The sequence below is a fragment of the Cryptomeria japonica genome, chromosome 3, assembly GCF_030272615.1.
Source record: "Cryptomeria japonica chromosome 3, Sugi_1.0, whole genome shotgun sequence".
NCBI classification, from domain to species: domain Eukaryota; kingdom Viridiplantae; phylum Streptophyta; class Pinopsida; order Cupressales; family Cupressaceae; genus Cryptomeria; species Cryptomeria japonica.
Window position 1 is genome coordinate 1,005,840,059 of NC_081407.1, and position 9,654 is coordinate 1,005,849,712.

Here is a 9,654-nt window from a genome sequence, read left to right on the forward strand (position 1 = left end):
ATGTGCGGGAGATATGCGTAATAGCTCAAGGATTGAAATGAGCGCGGGCGTCTTCCCTAACTATTCTACAAGGTCATACTCAGGTTTGGTTGATGAAGAAGCGGTGTTTTTAGTTGGAGCACCTTGCAAAGTGAATTTACTTCGGCGAGTTGTAACATGACATTCAGAGGTAGGTTCCGAAGAAGATCCAACACCTTTTAGGACAATCTTGGGTCTCTGAGTAGAATTCTTAGACGCTTTGTCCTTGATGATAATAGTAGAGACGTAATTGTCCATCGATATGTGATTGATAGTTGAATCATAGTTATAGGATGCTCTGGTATAGTTGGTTTGGTCATCTGTGGCTTTAGCTTTTCCCTTGTCATGTTTTGGGAATGGTTCCTTAAACATCTCATGTTCTTGATTGGATGAATGTCCCTCAATCTCAATGTCACCTCTATCAATGAGATCTTGTATGATGTTCTTCAGTCGATGACAATTTCCTGTCTTATGACTCTTGCTCTTATGAAATTCACAATACTCATCATCATTCCACCAATTTGGTTTGACCTTTGGTTCATATGGCGGGAAATCTGGAATTGTGATCACCTTGTTTGCCACTAACTTCTTGAAAACTGACTCAAGTGGTTCTCCCAACGGGGTATACTTCCTTCGTGATCTGGAAGTTGTTTGAGTATTCACTTGATTGTTTGTAGAACTTGATCCAGAAAAAATGAATTTGGGTCGCACTGTGTTGGCATCAACAACACCATCATTGACTGTGTTCTTGTTTTTATTCCAAAATCTTGGCTTGTCTTTTCCTTTAAAGTCATCTTTGTTTTCCTTGAATATCTTAATAACTCCTTGTTCAATTAGGACCTTTTCTGTTGCTAAGCCTTTTTCAATAACTTCCTTGAAGGTGGACAAACAAGCTTTCCTTAGATCATAGCCAATGTCTTTGTTAACATTTTGTGTGAACATTTCTACCATTTGTTTTTGGGGAATTTCACAAGAGCATCTGCTAGCTAGATTTCTCCATCTTTGTAAAAATGATGCAAAAGATTCTCCCTCTTTTTGCTTGGTGTTGCACAAAGTAGTGAGTGATATGTCTGTCTCTATGTTGTAGGAGAAATGTTGAATAAATGCCTCTGCTAGGTCACCCCATGACTTAATGTCAGGTGGAAGTTGGGAGAACCATTCCATAGCTTGATCACCTAAGCTTTGTGGGAATAATCTCATCAAATATGTCTCTTCTGCTGCTACCTCAATGCAAGCTGTAAAAAACTGTCTTATGTGTGCCTTAGGATCCCCTTTTCCTCTATACTTATCAAATTTAGGCGTCACAAAGTGTGTAGGAAAAGGAGGCATTGGAATGCTCTTGTCAAATGGATAAGGACATATGTCTCTCATTGTGTATGTTGGCTTTGGTGTATTTATGTCCTCCATTTTCTTTTGTAAGTCCCTGATTTGTTGTTCCAAACTGCTCTTAGGTGGAGATCGACTTCTTGGACCATACCCCATGCTTGAGGCACCAATTGGAGGGGGTGCATGTTGCATATATGGATGATGTTGATCATACACATGTTCATATGGAGGAGGTCTGTAATGATGCTGGTGTATGTGGACCACTTGGTATAGATTCATGTTGAGGAACACCATATCTATTTTGTGCATGTATACCATATTCTACAGGCATGTCATGTTCTATTGTGTTGCCCCCAAATTTGACATGAGGTTTCCTTGTGTCCAAATTTTGAGCATGCCTTTGAATATCCAATTGCTTTGGTGGTTGATCCTTGGCATTCGTATGTGATTGAGCATATCTGTCTGCATAAGACTTCCATAATGGTCTACGAAGGTAAGTATCATATGCTTGACCATGTGTATGTGGGACCTCTGGTTTTTGAAGCAAAGCTGATGGTGATTCAGGTACCATGTGTGGTCCTTTATTGCCTCCACTATTAGGTCTCCTTTGATCCATGTTGGAGTGAGGTTGTTGCAAAGGTCTATGTTCCATTATTTGAGACATGTCAAAATCATGAGGTATCTTGGCTCCACTTTGTGCCATCATTTGTAAGAAGTATTATCTATCCCTCCTCATTATTTCCTCAACCAATCGATTGAAATGGGGATTCATAATGGATTCTTCCACATCTGTTGAATGTACTAAAAAGTTGTCTACATTGTCATTTTGTGTAGCATTGTTGTTTATAGTGTCCATGTTCTCAACATTTGGAATGTTTCTATAGGTATCCATGTCAGGCAATGTAGTATGATCAGAATTGAAAAAGATATCATTGTCATACTCATAAGAACTCATGTTTGCGGACTCTTGAGCCTCTTTAGTTTCTCTCCTAGATTTTTGAAGATGGGTTTCAACCATGAACTAGGTATTGACCAAGATGTTTGAGACTAGATGAAAAATGGAAAGAGTATGGAAGACCAAGAGTTGGATGGAATGTAAATGAATCTAAGGTGTACTTGCAATGTCCAAAATGTAAGACCAAGTATGTATGTAATAGAGTAGGTGTGACTTCCAAAGAGAGGATAGTTTCTCTTGATGAGGTAAGTTGACCTTGACTCTAAGTAAGACCAAATGAGACCCAAAGGTAAGAAACCTTGATGAGGGACCACTTAGCAAAGTGTTGTTGTATGTAGTGTGTTGACAAAGTATGATGAGGACAAGCAAGTGACCTTTTGACTCAAGTTTAGACAATTGTGAATGTAAAGTGAGATGTAAAGCAATGATGGACTTTGTGAGCCCAAGGACAGGTTGAATGCTAAATGAAACCCTGGAGAAATGACCTAGGAAGCTCAAGAATTCCGAAACTGACTGTGTTTGCTTGCTGGACTGCAACGGTTATTTTCAATTCTGAACACAGATGCGCCTGTATACTTCACAGACGCGGTTTCTCGACACAGACGCTGCTTTGTTTAACACAGACGCGTTTCTGAGATTTTTTTGTCAAGTGTACTGTTGATTTTGTGGACACAGACGCGTTTCTGCCCTTCACAGACGCGGCTAGACAACATAGATGCTATTATGCCCGACACAGACATGTTTCCGCAAATTTTGTGCAATTTTTCCAATCTGTGAAGTTGTTTTGTTGTGACCAAATCTGACTGTTTGACTGTTTTTCGTGACAAGAGGACACAGTGTTGATGGGGACTCAATGTTTGCAAGTGTCTAGACTCCAAAATGACTCCAAGAAAGTGTGTTGTTTGATGTAAAAATGTTTTGCATACACTTGAAGACACAAAAGACACAATGTTTTGTTGTTTGGTCTTGAATGTTTTGAATGTTTAACATAAGTCAAGCACAATTCTTATGGCTGGCCAAGACAATAGTTGTTGATCCCACATGGGGTTTTACCCCCGAGGCTACACTATTCAGAGTGGATACTTAGATGCTTTACCTCACTGGCTCCACCCTTGGCACTCACTTCTCAGGTTAGCCAAGCATCAGTCCCCACGAAAACTCCCCGTGGCAAACTTTGTATCTCTATTAAGAACTGTATGTGTGTGGGTCGCTACTAGAGGTTCGACCTCCTGCCCCAACAACTAGAAGGATTTGAGCTTCTAAAACAAAAAGGTGCTAGTAAGGGCATCCACCCGTGTGGCCATACATGCGGCACTTTCAGCTCTATAAATACAGAAGGCTCCCAGCCGGTAGGGGTTACGCCCTACAACTGATCAAATAAATTTGATCAAACGGGTTTATGGGGAGACATAGTGTCGGTATGAACTAATCAGTACACGTTATTCATAGTTTTCACCATGAATACAGTTATTTATAGTGGTTTGGAAGAAGATGGCTTTTCTTTTGCTACCACTTGGGTCGTTCTCTTCTCACTAGTAGTTCTAATGACCACACGGGAAGACAGGCCCTCTAAAGATTAAACAAAAAGAGCCTATTGCTCAAGACACAAAAGACAATGATTCAATTTTAGTGCACCAATTGAAGTGTTTGCTAGTCTATGAAAACAAGGCACACAACAAAAATCCAAAAACCCTTGCCAAGGACCTGCAACAAAGAGTTATTAGTAGTTTGGATTGTTTCAAATGATTACCCCTTCCTGCAAGCACACAAGTTAGGTAAATTTTAAACCCAAAAGACTTTGTGAAAATAGGGGCCTTCAACCAAACGATTTAGCCTTCAAGACAAGCTGCACCACTTTTGTTAGCTAGATCCGAAAATGTTAGCTCAAAATAAACCAGATCTGAAACCCTAAATGCAAAAATCAATAAAAATCCAAAATTCACACAGACGCAGCTAAAAACATCACAGAAGCGCCTTTACAACGCAGACGCGCTTTCCTGGAACCATGCAAAATAAAATATTGCCAATATCGCAGACGCGATCCTAGATGTCGCAGACGCGCCAGAAAATCAAAAACGCGATCCAAAAGTGCGCAGACGCGAAAATGTCAAAAATATTGTCGAAAACGTCAGATCTGCAACTTCAAAATACAAAATCTGCAACAAGATGTTAAATGCAAAAAGGGACAAGAGTCCCACCGGGCGTGCCAAAATGTATATGGTGAAAATGGATAATAATAATAACAATATTGAAAGGCTAAATGAATTCAACCACAAAACCCTAGCCTAACAACAACAAAGATCCACCATAACATATGAAGATTACCTAAGACAATGCAAATCAAATGAAATCACAAAGATTATACCATCACATGTCCAATAGGGTTTGGATCTCCATTCTTCCTATCTCCATTGATCTTGCTTGATATATTTGCTCTTAGATTTTATGTGCACAAGAGCTCAACAAAGAACGGAATGTGGTTGCTAGTAGGATCGTAGTGTAGTCAAGTGCATAAGATTCATTCGAATGTCTCATTAAGGTTTGATAATGAAGGAAGCATCTCCTTATATAGAAGACACTATATGAAATGGAGGGATAAGATTGAGAGGTGTAAAAGGAGGTCGGCTATGATTAGAGGGTAGGTAAAAGAAATAATAAAATAATAAAAGGGGTAGGTAGTGTATGAATTAAGAGATGAATGACATGTGTCATAGGTAGAAAAGGCTAATGAATTAATTAAATAAATAAAGATTTATTTTAATTAATAGAAGAAGTGGGATAATTAAATAAATAAAAATATTTATTTAATTTAGGAAAAGGATAATTTAAATAAATAAATGTATTTATTTAAATGAGAAATAAGGCTAGAAGAGGATAAATGAATTAATTAAATAAATAAAGATTTATTTAATTAATAGAAGAATTAGGCTAAAGTAATTAAATAAATAAAGATATTTATTTAATTAAACATGACAATTTTAGGTGTCTACACTATCATATGTTGATCTATCATTGATTGGAGGCAATTGGCTTGAATCTCCAACCAAAATTTTAGATATACTTGAAAGAAGACCGATAAAAATTATTTTAAAATTATGTAATAAAATTATAAAAATTTCATGCATATGAATTATAATAAATATAATATAAAATAGTTGTGTTTATTAGTCATAATGAAAGATCTACCTACAAAGCTCATGTGTGCATTTTGTGGGAATGCTTCGAGAATCTATGTTTTCCAACATGTTTTGACCAATGAAACACATTTCATCAATCAAAATGTATTTGATATGTGTCATATCTTCTTAAAAGCATGTAAGTCTTGTTCCTTCTAGCTAAGAAAAGTTTCGTATTGGGATTCTCAATTTTGAATGAACTGTAGAGGCTCCGATATTGAATGTTGCAACTCCTATTGGTCCAAGTAATAAAAGGGGAGAACGACCTGACATTGCCTCATTTTCAAGGGCTTGACCAATGGCACCAATCAGATACGACTTTCTTGTTCCTATTGTTCCCTGTATTATCATGAATAATGACTATCCATTTTGATTTCTATAGTAGTGGACCATAATTATGTTGATTGTCTTTCTTTGTTTAGTGTTGAGGATTGTGTAGTTGATGCCTTGCAATATATCATGATGTATGAGATATCCATGATCTTTCCTGTAACTTATCCAATTGATTGCTTGAGTTGTGTATTCTTCATCTTGATATTCATGAGACCAATTTGTATGTCTATCATTGTTTCTTCTTCCCAACATATCTATTTCAGAAACTTGTATATTTTGACCTTGATGCAACGTAGATAAAATTTCCCATTCATGCTCTATGGTATTTATTTTAACAAGTTCATTGTCTTCAATTTCAGAATCGTTGGTATTTTCAACATTTTATTTAGCCAGTGTTCGTTTCATGTGCCAAGCATTATAGTTGAATGTCTCCCACTTTGCTATTATAGAGTCATGATCATGACCAATATATCTTTCTATGTCACGAAATGGTTTGTACAACAATATTGAAAAATATAAGTCAATCAATTTATCTGTGTCACGTGGAGGAATGGATACAAACCTAGGGATAACTTTGACAATAGATGCACTTTACCTTGACTCCCATTTGTTGTCTCTTTGCCGTTTAGGATTATAAATCCATGATCTATCTACATCAATCAATGAGACATGTTCCATAGAAGGAGGCCTTGTTTTATATCCATCAATGAGAGATATTGTTTGTTCTTCATCATTCTCTTCAATATGTAGAGCTATAGTTTTAAACACCTCACGTGAAACATTTATATTAACAAATCTTCTATTGCTTTCTACTAATGGAAGTTCTAACATGTGACATGTTTTTGAGTTCCAATGTCTCTTTCTATGACTAACTTAGTTAGAAGTCTTCTATATGCTCGTGCAGCTAAATCATTAGTGTTTTCCATGTTTGAACGACACATCAACATCTAACTATATGTTTTTGAGCCTTTTTCTTCTTTTGTGGCATACTTTGCAATATATTTGATTACAACATGCTTGGAAAGAATAGGTTGTCAATCTATATTTGCTCTCCATAATTGCAATATGTGGCGATAATGTGAATTCACTCTCTCATTATTTTTTGATGGTTCAAAGTTTTTGTCTCCCATCTCTATGTCTTCATATAATTTGGATCCTTCTAGATTCAACGACCAAGGGGCTTTATACCTACAATGAATATGAACTCGTGTATTTCATTTGGCATAATTTTTATATATTTAAACATGAGAATTTTTTGTTTGACTAATTAAATAGTTACTTGCAAACCATCATGCCTCATATTTTCCTTAGGCATGCACCCTCCCTACATATAGTGTGTCGTTCTACAGAGTAGTATCTCTTCATAGTCCCGCTCAATATCAATCTCTGCAAGTTGTGCTGTATTTTTTAAACATGGATGTTGATGATATTTTTGGAATGCCTACAATTGAAAATACAATGAATGTATGAGTCATATCATCAAGTATAAGTAGTTTATCATCACAAGATATTATTTATAATTAACCAATGTAGACTCAAAAAGATAAGGAAAAATTTGGAAATTAAAATCTTGTTAAAACAACAAAGCCATCCTCTTACTTAAAAACCGCATAACTAAACATTATTGAAAGTTGACATTCTGCTAAGATTACTATAAATATTTACAAGTTAAAGAAGCTGGAATATTTTATTTAATTTTTTAATTCTTATCTAGTTCTTAAATTTAATTTATTAATTTAATCGATGGGTGTAAAGAAACTTAACTTTAGTTTCTTCCTTTTTATAAAGAAAGAAAACTATTTAATTTAATTAATTTAAATTATTTAATTCAATTTAAGTTGTTTAGTTTATTTAATTTAAGTTAAGTTGTTATATTTGAATTTTTTATTCTTATACAATTCTTAAATGGTATTATGTTATAGTTTTCATTTTATTTTTTAGTTATTTAATTTAATTACACAACATTCATATGCACACCAAATTATAGTATAGTGTGCTATCAAAAGAAGTTTAATTCCATTGTATAGAGGTAGGGCTACTATTTTTGGATAATAGGACTATAATTTTCATTTTAATTTTTAGTTATTTAATTTAATTTAATTCACTCTATTAAGTTTAAGTTATTTAATTTATTTTTTGTTATTTATTTTAGCTATTTAATTTAATTACATGACATTCATATGCACGTCAAATTAAATGATTTTAATTTTTATTATACATATTTGTCTATCCATTATATTTAATTTAATTTAAGTCAGTTTATTTTATTTTATTTTATTTAAGTTATTTAATTTAAGTTGTTTAATTTAAGTTGTTTAATTTAAGTTAATTTAAGTTAAGTTGTTTTATTTAATTTTTTAATTCTTATCTAATTCTTAAATTTAATTTATTAATTTAAGTGATGGGTGTAAAGAAACTTAAGTTTCTTGTTTTTTTCTAAAGAAAGAAAACTAATTAATTTAATTTTGTTTTACTTATTTAATTTAATTTATTTAAATTATTTAATTCAATTTTAGTTTGTTTAATTTAATTTATTTAATTTAAGTTGTTATATCTGATTTTTTCATTCTTATGCGATTTTAAATTTTATTATGTTATAACTTTCATTTTAATTTTTAGTTATTTAATTTAATTTAATTTATTAATTTAATCGATCTCGTTAAGTTTAAGTTATTTAATTTAATTTTGGTTATTTATTTTAGCTATTTAATTTAATTACACGACGCTCATATGCACGTCAAATTAAATGGCTTTAGTTTTTATTAACACATATTTGTCCATCCATTATGTGAGTGTAACACACTTGTTGGATTTAATTTTTTAATTTTTATCTAATTCTTAAATTTAATTTATTAATTAAAGTGACGGGTGTAAAGAAACTTAACTTTTGTTTCTTCTTTTTTTTAAAGAAAGAAAACTAATTAATGTAATTTCGTTTTAGTTATTTAATTTAATTTATTTAAATTATTTAATTCAATTTAAGTTGTTTAATTTAATTTAATTTAAGTTGTTATACCTATTTTTTTTAAATTCTTATACAATTCTATTTTTTTTTTTTTTTGGTAAGTGCTATCAAGTGTGGGGATATCGCCCTATATTAGATATCAGAAAACATATTACATATCAAGGAGCCCCAATGCCGGATGATTACAAAATAGCATTTGAGGTCAAATAACCTATTACAACAAATATTAAACATTGCCATGAATGGCTTCTATTATCACTGCAGTGTATTCCCCACCATTAATAACATTGTTTGTGGCCCACTCCGAGCACCACCAATCATCCGAGTTTGTGAGCCTGCGGAATGGAGCCAGGTTCCCATTCCATACAACACAACGGAACACTGCCCATGCATTATCTCCGAAGGCTTTCAGTCGTTCTTTCATGGCCTCCCAATCCAAATGCCTCACCTTGATCCAGTTTTGTTCCTCATTATTAGATGCCTCTTCGTCCTCAGTGACCACCATCTCCTCCGAGGAATCCAAGGATAGGTAGTGCTCAGGCAAGAAGTAAGCCCTGAGTATACTTAGCTTCCTAACTGTTTGCAGGTTAAGGATTGCATTAGCTACAACGTCTGCGACAGTGGGTTTGATAAACCCGTTTAAGAAGCTCCACTACTCCTTCATTGGATTCGAAGATATCAACAACCGGCAGCAGGGCAACCACATACACAGCTAAGTCACACCAGTGCTCATGTGAGTTGAGGGCAGTCCCAATCAGTCCCTTAATAGCTTCGTGAACATGCTCGTTAGTTATGAATAAATTCTTGATTTGAGCGCATAGGCCCTCCTCACAGTTCACACATGATATATTGTCAAAATATGCCATTGAGCCAATATCTGC